This window comes from Dasypus novemcinctus, chromosome 8, assembly GCF_030445035.2.
Source record: "Dasypus novemcinctus isolate mDasNov1 chromosome 8, mDasNov1.1.hap2, whole genome shotgun sequence".
Lineage (NCBI taxonomy): Eukaryota > Metazoa > Chordata > Mammalia > Cingulata > Dasypodidae > Dasypus > Dasypus novemcinctus.
Window position 1 is genome coordinate 95,021,931 of NC_080680.1, and position 11,873 is coordinate 95,033,803.

The following is an 11,873-nucleotide window of genomic DNA, read 5'->3' on the forward strand; positions in this document are numbered from 1 at the left end:
CATAGTATTTCCTTATAAGCCTTTACATGTCTTTGAGATAAGGAGAAATGTCCCTTGTTTCACTCCTGATTTTGGTGATGTGAATCTTCTCTCATTTCTTGACCATTATAGCTACAGGGTTGTTAATTTTATTGATACTATTTCAAAGAGCCAATATTTGATTTTGCTGAATTTCTCTTTTTAAAAAATTCTGTAATTCATTTTTTTTCTACTCTAATCTTTGTTATTTCCTTCCTGATGCTTGGTTAGGGTTTAGTTTGCTCTTCTTTTCCTAGTTTCTGAAGGTGGAGGGTAAGGTTTTAATTTGAGAACCTTCTTCTTAATATAGGTGTTTACAGCTATAAAGTTCTCTCTGAGTACTGCCATACTTGAATCTTACAAATTTTAGTACATTATGTTTTCATTTCCATTCATTTAAGTGTATTTTCTAGTTTCCCTGGTGATTTCTTCTTTAACATATTGGTTATTTAGGAGTGTGTAGTAATTGCTACATATGATGGTTCATTTCACCTGTCAACTTGGTTAGGTTGTGATGTCCAGTTGTTTGGTCAAGGGCATTTCATGCATTTAAATTATTAGTCAATTGATTGCATCTCTGGCTGATTACATCTACAATCACAAAAGAAGATCATCTTCAACAATGAGAGAAATTTCCTCATCCAATCAGTTGAAGTCCTTAATGGGAAAATTGATTTCAGTGGTCAGAAAGAAGAATTTCTATCTCTACTCCAGACACTAATTTCTCCTGGGGAATTCATCATGACATTCATCAGAGTTCTCAAATTTGTGGCTTTTCCTGAGGAATTAAATGTCACCTTCAATGAGTATCAAACTTCAATTTCTATGGAATTGAGACTTGCCAATACTCATGGTTGTATGAGCAAATTCCTGTAAATCTTTTTTTTTAAAGATTTATTTATTTCTCTCCCCTTTCCCCCTCCCCCTCCAGTTGTCTGTTCTCTGTGTCTATTTGCTGCATCTTCTTTGTCCGCTTCAGTTGTCATCAGCGGCACGGGGATCTGTGTTTCTTTTTGTTGTATCATCTTGTTGTGTCATCTCTCTGTGTGTGCGGCACCATTCCTGTGCAGGCTGCACTTTCTTTGTGCTCGGCAGCTCTCCTTACGGGTGCACTCCTTGTGCATGGGGCTCCCCTACGCGGGGGACACCCTGCGTGGCACGGCACTCCTTGCGCACATCAGCACTGCGCATGGGCCAGCTCCACAGGGGTCAAGGAGGCCCGGGGTCTGAACCGCGGACCTCCCATATGGTAGATGGACGCCCTAACCACTGGGCAAAGTCCGCCGCCTAAATATCTTAATACTTACAAATATATATGGTTAGTTCTGTTCTGATGGAGTACCCTGACTAATATACCACATATTTGTGAATTTTCCAGTTTTCCTTTTGTTATTGATTTGTAATTTCATTCTATTTTATTAGGTGAATATACTTTGTTTTATTTTAATACTTTAAATTCATTGAGACTTGCTTTATGACTCAACATATTGTATATCCTAGGGAAGGTTCCATGTTGACAAGAATGTGTGCTCTGCTATTGTTTGGTGAAATGTTCTATAGTCAGCTATTAGATCTATGTGTTGTATAGTGTTGTTCATGTCTTCTTTTTCCTTGCTGATCTTCTGTCTAGTTATTCTATCCACTATAAAAAGTAGAATATTGAAGTCTTCTTTTACAATCATTGAATTGTCTGTTTCTCTCTTTAAGTATGTTAGTTGTTGCCACATGTATTTTGGGGAATTGTTGTTAAGTTTATAATTTTCATATATTTTGATGTTTATAATTTTATACATATTTAGAATTGTCATAGCCTATTTTTTAATTTTTTAATTGTATTTTTTGAAGATAAATAGATCACAAAAAATGTTACATTAAAAAATATGAGGTTCCCATATACCACCCCGACACCACCCCACCCCCTCCTCCCACATCAGCAACCTCTTTCATCATTGTGGCACTTTCATTGCATTTGGTGTATACATTTTGGAGCACAGCTGCACTGCATGGATAATAGTTTACATTGTAGTTTACACTCTCCTCCAGTCCATTCAGTAGGTTATACAGGATATATGATGTCCAGCACCTGTCCCTGCAATATTATTCAGGACAACTCCAAGTCCCAAAAATGCTCCCATATCACATCTCTTCTTCCCTCTCCCTGCTCTCAGCAACTACCATGGCCACTTTCTCCACATCAATGCTACAATTTCTTCCATTACTAATTGCTATAGTTCCAAAGTAGAATACCAGCAAGTCCACTCTAATTCATATTTTATTCCTCCATCCTGTGGACCCTGGGATGGTGATGTCTACCCCACCTCTAAATTGAGAGGGGGCTTAGATCACACATGGTTGATGGATGTGATTCTCCTGCTTGCAGCTGTAGGCACTCTCGATTCCCTGGTATGGTGGTTGACCATCTTCACTTCACTGTTAGCTGACCTGGGTAAGTCCAATGAACCAGAAAGTAGGAGTCAGCACTCTGCTGAGGCTCAGGGTCCAGCTGGCATGGGCAGTCCACAGATTGAAGTCTCCTGAGTATACACCAACCCCAGCCCCAACCACAGGTTCAGTAAAATTGACAGAAGAGGCATGTGTAGAAAGGTCACATCTGAGTCCAACTCCATCACATCCAGGAACACAAATTCCAAAGTAGGACCCACTGACAAGGCACTGATCTCCAGAGCTATCTGCCATCACCATAGAACCTGTGTGTCTCTGTAGCCCTCAGGAGCACCAGTACCTGGGGTTGTATCTACTTTGTTGTCTCTGGGATCCTGCTGAGGTGTGCATAAGCGTGACCCTTCTGATGACCTCCCAACTCTTTTTTGAAGACTCTTAGCCATATAAACTCATTTGTTTTTACCATTTCCCCCTTTTGTTCAAAGTTTTTTTCTACTTGCATCACCAGTTAGTGATTGGTAGTAATCCCTGGGTGCCAGGGAGTCTTGTCTCACAGTGGGGGGAAGGTAATGCGTTTACATGCTGAGTTTGGCTTAGAGAGTGGCCACACTTGAGCTACATGGAGGCCCTCAGGAGGTAACTCTTAGGCACCCTGCAGCTCTAGGCCTAGTTGAAATTTCAGGCACACAGGCTCACAAGCATTGTCATCAGTATCAAGGGCTCATCCTTGGATCATCTTTCTTTACTGGTCTTTGTCCTTACACTTGGGGGATTGTTGCTATTCCACTGGGGAATTTGACAGTGGTCCCCTGGCTAGGAACTCAGTACTCCCTCAGTTGTCGTTTGTAACTGTAACTACTATGAAAACATCCAATGAATATCCAAACACTTTTATATACCCTATATACATGCCCTGGAGAACTCCCTCCCAACCATGTATCCCCCATCAATAACTCCCCACATCAGCATTCCTCCCCTGCCATAGTTGAACCCCTCTGTGGTCCAAAACTCCTTCAAAAATGAAGCCTAATATATCACCAAATTCAATTAGTAGGAAAATGAAATAGTAATGATAGGCTTAAAAATTAGAAATATAATACATACTTATTTAGAAAAATTAAAATAAAGTAAAAAAATAAATTGGGGTATTAAGAAATGAAAAATATCATAAAAATTTTTTTTGACATTTTGCCTTTCATCACTGTAATACGTGTTGCCCTGTATGTACAGTGGCAAGGAAATTTCTTTCATTCCTTCCTCAGTGTCTACATCTACATCTACAAAATTTTTTATTTTGTCTTCAAAAAATTTTTAGATCACAGTAAAGTCACATATACAATGTAGGGGACTCCCATATATCCAACATCAAACCCTTTCCCCCTTTCCCCAGCAATTATCTTTTTACATGTTCATGTTATATTTGCTGCAGCTGATGAACAGATATTGAAACATAGCTGTCAAACATGGTCCCATTTTGATTTACATTATGGTTTTACATATTGACCCATTTATCATTAACAAGTGTACATCTTTGTCTGTAGTAACAAGTTTTTGTCTTAAAGTATATTTTGTCTGAAACTGGTGCAGTTCTCTTTTGGTTGCATATTTTTCCTATCTTTTTACTTTCACCCTGTGTGTGTCTTTCATTTTTTTTTTCTTATTCAAGGTATTATTTCCGCTTGTTTTGTTAATTAAGAAAGGATTCGCCTGCTTTGGGAAAAAGGGGAAAAAAGTCTCCTTAAGAGAATCATGCTTGGGATGTATAATATTTTCTTTAGAAGCAATTATTTGGTTAATTTTGACACAACTATGAGAATGCAGATTTTACTTAGGCACAAAGTCATCTTTGCTTTTTACACACCTGAAGAACCTAAATACAGGGGGATCTGTTTTCACTAATGATCTCAGTATACAATTCAATCATCTTCCCAATTCTGGGTTTACCATGTGATCTCTTTCTCTTCTTTCTTTCCTAAGAATCATCAAAAGCACCACTACCCAACAACTTGTAGCCCAAACACCTTTTCTGCTTTGGCCTTTCTCTCCAATGTTATCTTAAAAACATATTCCCTCCAACAGAGAGTGCTATTTTGAATCAAGAGAATGCAAGATTTTATTTCCTGCCACTCCTTAGGAGGCAGTGAGCTTCCAATTTGACTAGTCCTGATTTAAAGGACGCAAGAGATTGTAAAGAGTTTTCAGAAAATCCACACTGGTGGAGAAAGGACTGTAAGGTTAAACTCAAAACACACACTCCAGAACCAATGCCAGCATTAGCCTATCCCATGTCACTTCTCTGTCCTTTGGCAAATTAAGACTATAATGCACATTTCTAGAATGGGTACATGATGCCAAGGAAGTCAGAAGGTGATTCAGCAGGAACAGCTCTGTGGTCAAAAACTTGTAGTCTTTGCTTTAGCTTCTGCTACAGAAAACACCAAAGACATCCAAGGGCACCCTGTTCCCGGTCACCAGACCTTGATGCTGGACATTTCCAATGCATCTGATAACATTTAGAATTGATTGTGCTGTTTTTCTATCTTTGTAAAAAGAAGTTTCACATATTTTGTGTTGAGAATTACAAGTGGGAGAGAGGCATCCTGTCTTCCACCAGCACAGAGTCCGCCCCAAACTGGTCAGTGCACTGCTTCACAGTGGCCAGGACACTCAGCGGCCATGGGTGCACGGTGTCCAGGTGAAGCCTGGAGAACACTGGGGCGATGGGGTCATGGGCCATGGCAGACTTCAGCACACCGTTCTTTAAGTAGTTTAATCTGTTCCAGGTGGAAACCCGAAAGATGCAACACTGATAGAGAGGGGCGAGAATGCTTCTCTCATCCACGGAGGGCTTCCCAAAGCTTTTGGCATTATCAAGAAGGATGAGCATACTAGCGCCTTCATCATCTTGAAAGCGCACGTAGTGATGGCGGTCAGCATTGCCAATTAGGTAATCAAAGACAGCTGTGTCAATGATGTCCAGGAGGCGTGGGCCAGAGTCATAAGGGGACATTTTCTTCACAGCATCACAGTAGCTCTCATCATACTCCTATCTGGCCAATTTGCCCTCTCAGTAAATCCTGCCCCATGGGTGTCAGTGTTTCTGCAGAGGCCACACATCTGGGAGCTAGAGTGTGACAGATCCCTCCTTTGTGTCTCTATCAGCATAAGCTAGCTCTGTTTCTTGGCAGTAATAACACTTCCCATAGAAACAAGTATTGTTTCCTACAGTTAGGAAGGTGCTCAACAGCTGCTCTGTGGCAACAGGCCTGATCTCTGTCCGCAGGTTAACAAATCTGCCATCCACCAAGGGGGCACGGTGGAAACCCAGAATCCTGTCCAAATGAAAGGCTCCTACCTCTGCATTGTGTCAATCATAACCAGCATATGGTTCCCCTTCTACCATGTCATCTTGGCTGTACCTGCCAGGATCTAGGTTACTCCATGGCCACCCGCGCTGTGCAGTGTGGTGCGGCCCCGGCCACCCCCACCGCCTCCACTGGGGAGGGGCAGCTGCACGCTGCGATCACTGCCCCCAGCCGCAGCCACTGCAGCTCCTGCCCACCCCTGGCTGGGCCATTCCTTGGCCACCTTTCCTAGTGCAGAGCCAACCGTCCCACGCCCACCCCCTCCTTCTCAGTCTCTGACTCCTATGTGTGTCTTTCAATATAAACTGACTCTCTTTTAGAGAGTTTATAATTGGCTCATTGTTTTTAAAAATCTATTTTGCCAATTGTTTCCTTCATTGGAGATTTAATCCATTTACATTTAATGTAATTACTGGTAAGGTTGCATTTATTCCTCCCACTTTGTTATTCATTTTCTACTTTTTGTTGTCTTTTTTCTTCTATTTGTTTCTTCCTGCCATTTTTTGTTAAATAGATATTTTCTAGTGTACCATTTTAATTACCTTGTCATTTGCTTTGCTACCTACTTTTTAGTTATTTCCTTAATGTGTGCCCTGGAGATTCCAATTATCATCTTAATTTATAATAGTGTAGAGTAATATCAATTTCATTACTATTGAAAACTTTGTTCTTTTATAGCTCCATGTCCCCTTCCTTTAGGATATTATTATCTCAAATTACATTTTTTACATTTAATTGTCCCCATGAATATACTTTTATAATTATTGAATTACGCAGTTTTCTTTTAAATAAGATAGTAAAAAGGAAGTTATAAAATACATTTCTAATCTCTTTTGTATTTACCTATATGCTTACTTATATGGTGCTCTTTTTTCCCTTCATGTAGACTCAGGTTACTTTGTAGTGTCCTCTTATTTCAGCCTGATGGACTCTTTTTAGTATTTCTTGTAGTATTACTGTTAGTGATGAGCTCTCCTGGTTTTTATTTATCTGGGAATGTCTTAAATTTTCCTTTATTTTTAAGGGTTAGTTTTGCTGGATATAGAATTCTAGTTTAGCAGTCTTTTTCTTTCAGCATTTTGAATATGTCATCCATCTGCTTTCTGGTTTCCATGGTGTGGTAGTTTGAGATTATTTTATGAATCCCAAAAAGAGATTATGTTTTTTAAACTAATTTATTCCTGTGTTTGTGATACCCTATGATTGCATTACATTTGGTTGAGGGTTCTTTGATTAGATTATTTGATAAATAGCTTTAGGGCTTTTCAATGGACTTTGTCAGTAAGGCATGACTCAGGGTGAGTCATTTCCCTCTTGCTGGGTCTGATAAACAGAGACAGAGAAAGGCAGATAAAGGAAGACAGCATATTTGATCCTGCAATGATAAGAGAAAGGATTCCAGTTTTGCCCACACCTGAGCTGCAAGGAGAGCAGCCCCTGAGAGGTGCAAAGAGATGAGGCTAAGGGAGAAATGAGCCATATGCCTGATAGCTTACAGCTGAAATTGGGAAGAAAGCAGAGCTGCTGAGACTGAAAGAGGAGGCCCAGTAAGAGACAGGCCTTATATCAGATTTGTCTGCTGCTGCAGAAGTGTGGAGACCTCAGCAAAGATTGGCAGTCATCTTGCTTCACCACATGGCAGTTGTCTCTGGTAAGAAAGCACCACTTATTGTATCTAGAGTTGGGCTTTTCATGACCTTGGAACTGTAAGCTTTTATTCCAAATAAATCCCTTTTATAAATGCCAAGCCATTTCTGGTACTTTGCATTGGCAGCCCTTTGGCAAACTAAACCACATGGGTTTTCATGAGAAATAACCTGTTTCTTATTGAGGAGTCCTTGTACATCAGGAGTTCCTATCCTTTTGATGCTTTCAAGATTTTCTCCTGGTCTTTGGCTTTTAGCTATGTCAATATCATGTGACTAGGTGTGGCTTTCTTTCAGTGTCTCACTTGGTGTTCACCAAGCATCTTGGATGTATAGATTCATCAAGTTTGGCAATTTTTTTAGTCATGATTTCTTCAAATAGTATTTCTGCCCCTTTCTCTCTCTCCTCCTCTTCTGGGACTCTCATTATGCATATGTTGGTACATTTGATGATGTATCACATGTTTTAAGGCTCTGAACAATTTTCTTCATTTTTTTCTTTCTTTTCTTCCGAGTCAATAATCAAAATCAACCTATCTTTAAATTTGCTCATTCTTTCTTCTTCTGCTCAAATATGCTCTTTAGTCCTTCTAGTAAATTTTTCATTTCAGTTATTGTACTTTTTAACTCCAGAATTTCTATTTGGGTTCTCCTTTTTCATAAATTCTCTTTTTTAATTTTATCTACTTGGTGAGACATTATTTCCTCTTTTATATTTTTAAGGCATGGTTTCTATGGTAGTTTGAGACTGTATGTACCCTGGAAGATCATAGTCTTACAATGAATCCATTCCTGTGGGTGTGAGCCTACTGTGGGTGGGACCTTTTGATTAGGTTATTTTGGTTAAGGACCTTTGAGTAAGTCACTTCAATTAAGGCACAGGCTGGGTCTTAATCTCACTGAAGTCCTTTATAAATGGGATGACTATATAGAGAAACACACAGAAGCAGAAAGAAAGCCATAGAAGCTGAGAGAGGAAGCCAGAAGCTGAAGCAATGAAACCTGGAAGAGAAGGGAGAGACCAGCATTCATGTGACAGAAGAGTTGTGGTCTTTGGGGAGAGAGCATCACCTGATGATGCTCCTTCATTTGGACATTTTTACAATCTCATAACTGTAAGCTTGCAAGCAAATAAATCTCCATTGTAAAAGCCAAACAATTTCTGGTATATTGCATTTTGTCAGACTAACAAACTCAACCAGTTTCCTTTAGTTTTTTGAACATATTTCAAAAAACTGATTTAAAGTCTTTAATAAATCCATTATGGGTTCTTTAGGGACATTTTCTGTTGGTTGCTTTTTTTTTTTTTGTATTTAGTAGCTATATTTCTTATTTACTGAACTGCCTTTTTTCATTTAAAAATTATTGAAGTATATCCCTCACACATAAACATACATAAACAATAAGTGTATAGTAATAGTTGGGAACTTACAAAACAAACATACATAGTATCATACAGGACTCTCATAACTCACCCTACCAACAATACCTTGCATCATTGTTAAACATTTTAAACTAATGATTAAAGAGCATTGTCAAAATATTACTACTAACCAAAATATTTTCCCTAACCCACCCTATTATTATCTTTATATCATTTATATATGAACAAACATAAACAATAAGTATACAGTAAAAGTTGTGGACTTACAAAGCAAACATGCATAACATTATACAGGGGTCCTATACATCAACCCTCCACCAACGCCTTGCATTGTTGTGAGAAATTTGTTACAGATTATGAAAGAATATTGTCAAAATCTTGCTACTAATTATAGTCCTTATCTTACATTTGGTGTATTTCCCTCCCCCCCAATCTACCCCATTCTTATATTTTTTACATATATGTATTTACTTATTGTCTTTTTAAATAAAGATACATAGAGCACAAAAAAGTGTAACATTAAAAAGTATAAGAGGTTCCCATATACCCCTCACCTCACTTTATTCCTCACCTCCCACATTAACAACCTCTTTCATCATTGTGGCACATTAATTGCATTTTACATATATTTTTTTATGACAGAAATTGTAAACTTATAAAACAATCATGCACATGTGCAGAATTCCCAAACAACATCCACCTATCAACACACCAAACTGTGGTAGAACATTTGTTACAGATAAAATAATATCATCTGACTGTTACCACATCCATAGTGTACCTTTGGCACATATTCTCCATACTGCCCCATTATTAACACAGTATGTCTTCAGCATAGATGCAAGCATATTACACTGTTCTGATTAACCACAGTCCATATGTCACTCTGGTTGTGCTATTCCCATGTTTCTCCACATTCCCACCACCTGCAGTAGTGATTCACATTTGCTCTAGCTCACAAAGGACACTCTTGCTTCTGTACCATCAACCGCAATTCTCATCCACCTCTTGGTTTACTGTGATATTCAGTTCTTAGATTATTCTCTAGCATTCTGTCAATTGGCATTTACATATCTAGACTACCATTTTCAGCCACATCCTCATTTATAAATTAGCTGTTATTCACTATTTGTTACCAATTACTTCATACATTTCCACACTTTTACATTAAAGCTAGTTAAAACTTCTACATACATTAAATATGAGTTGTCCATCTCAGTCCTCCTCTTATCCCCTTTAAGAATCCACCATCTACTACCAGGGCTTGAAGGTATTTTCCTACAATTTCTTCTAGAAGTTTTATGGTTCTTGCTTTTATATTTAGGTTTTTGATCCATTTTGAGTTAATTTTTGGATAAAGTGTGAGATAGGGGTCTTCTTTCCTTCTTTTGGCTATGGATATCCAGTTCTTTCATCACAATTTGTTGAAAGGACTGTTCTGCCTGAGCTGTGTGGGTTTGATAGGCTAGTCAAAAGTCACTTGACCATACATGCGAGGGTCTGTTTTTGAACCATCAATTTGGTTCCATTGGTCTATGTGTCTGTCTTTATGCCAGTACCATGTTGTTTTTACCACTATAGGTAGGTAATGTAATTCAAAATCCGGAGATGAGAGTTTGCTTTTCCTTTTTAAGATGTTTCTGGCTATTCAGATACCCTTTCAAATAATTTTGATAATCATGTTATCAATAAAAAAAGTTGGTGGAATTTTATTGGGATTGCATTGAATCTGTATAACAATTTGTGTAGAATTGATATCTTTATGACATTTATCTTCCAATCCATGAGCATGGAATGCTCTTTCAGTTAGTAAGGCCTTTTTTGATTTCTTTTGACACTGAGTTGCAGTATTCTGAATACAAGCGCTTTACATCATTGGTTGAGTTTATTGCTATCTGAGTTTTATGTGTCATATTTTATTTTCCCCACTCTTTTGACACATTTGGTTACTTTTATTGATATATCTTCATTTCTAGACTCTCTTCCAGGCCTTTCTCCCCTGCACACCCTTTAGCATTTCCTGAAAATCTGGTCTCTTGGTTAGAAATTCTCTCAGTTTCTGTTTATCTGTGAATACTCTTATCTTCCTGTTTCTTGGTGTAGATTGTAGTTTTTTGTTGGTGTCTTGGCATCTGGCTTACTAGAGTATTTATTCTGGTTTAGTTTAGGGCTTTCTGCCCTTTCTCTCTTGTTGGTTGTGCAATAAGAGCCAAGGATGTAATTGGTGCTATGAGTGGTGGAGGCTCAAGCTTCCCTCATTGCCCCCAGGACTGATGAAGGTTCTCCCAACTTTCTTCTTTCCCTGGGTTAGGACAGAGTCACAACTGTGTGGAGTAATCCAAGTTGTGCAGGACAAGACTCTAGTTGCCCAGAGAGAATGATGAGGCTTCACACCCCTTTCTCCCTTGCCTGGGGCATGGGTGGAGCTGCAGGTGTGGGCAACAATCTATGCAGTGCAGGTCCAAGATGACCACAGTTGCCCTGGTTGACTTCAGATTATTCAGTCTGTGCCAGCCAAAGATACCTGCAGTTATCTGGATAGGCTGATGCAGGGCCCACCAGCTTCTTCCCTGCCACAGATAGGGCTGAAGCCTAGGCTAGGGCTGCAGGCCCATCTGGGTGAAAGAAACTGGTTCCTACCATCACTGTGATTTTCAGTCCTGGCTTCCCCTCAGGCTGGGGGTGGAGTCCAAATGGCGGCTCCTGGCCTCCTTCCAACTTAGATTCACACCCTAGCTGTTCCTAGGGTTATACCCTAGCCATCTGAGTCTACTAATCAGTAGCCAAAATCAGTGGCCAACCATCTTCTCCTCCCCAGTTTTTGAAAAATGAAGCTTCCAATTCCTGCCACAGAATAGCTCCTGGGGCAGCTTGCACTGCCAAAGTAGGGCAATCACTGGCTTTCGTGGCTTGGCTGGTATTTTCCCAGAGAGGCTGGCACAAGTTCCCCAGCTTCCTTCCTCCCACAGGTGGGGCTGGGGCTTAGGCTAGACCTGCAACCTGACCTAGGTGGAAAGAAGTTGGTCCCTACCAGCACTGTGATTTTCAGTCCTCCCT

The 11,873-nt window shown here is 39.5% G+C and overlaps 1 pseudogene; it reads right to left on the bottom strand.

Moving 5' to 3' along the window:
• Positions 1-4,912: 4,912 nt before the first annotated feature.
• On the bottom strand, positions 4,913-7,859 carry LOC101424291 (glycosaminoglycan xylosylkinase-like; annotated as a pseudogene).
• Between the last annotated feature and the right edge of the window lie 4,014 nt (positions 7,860-11,873).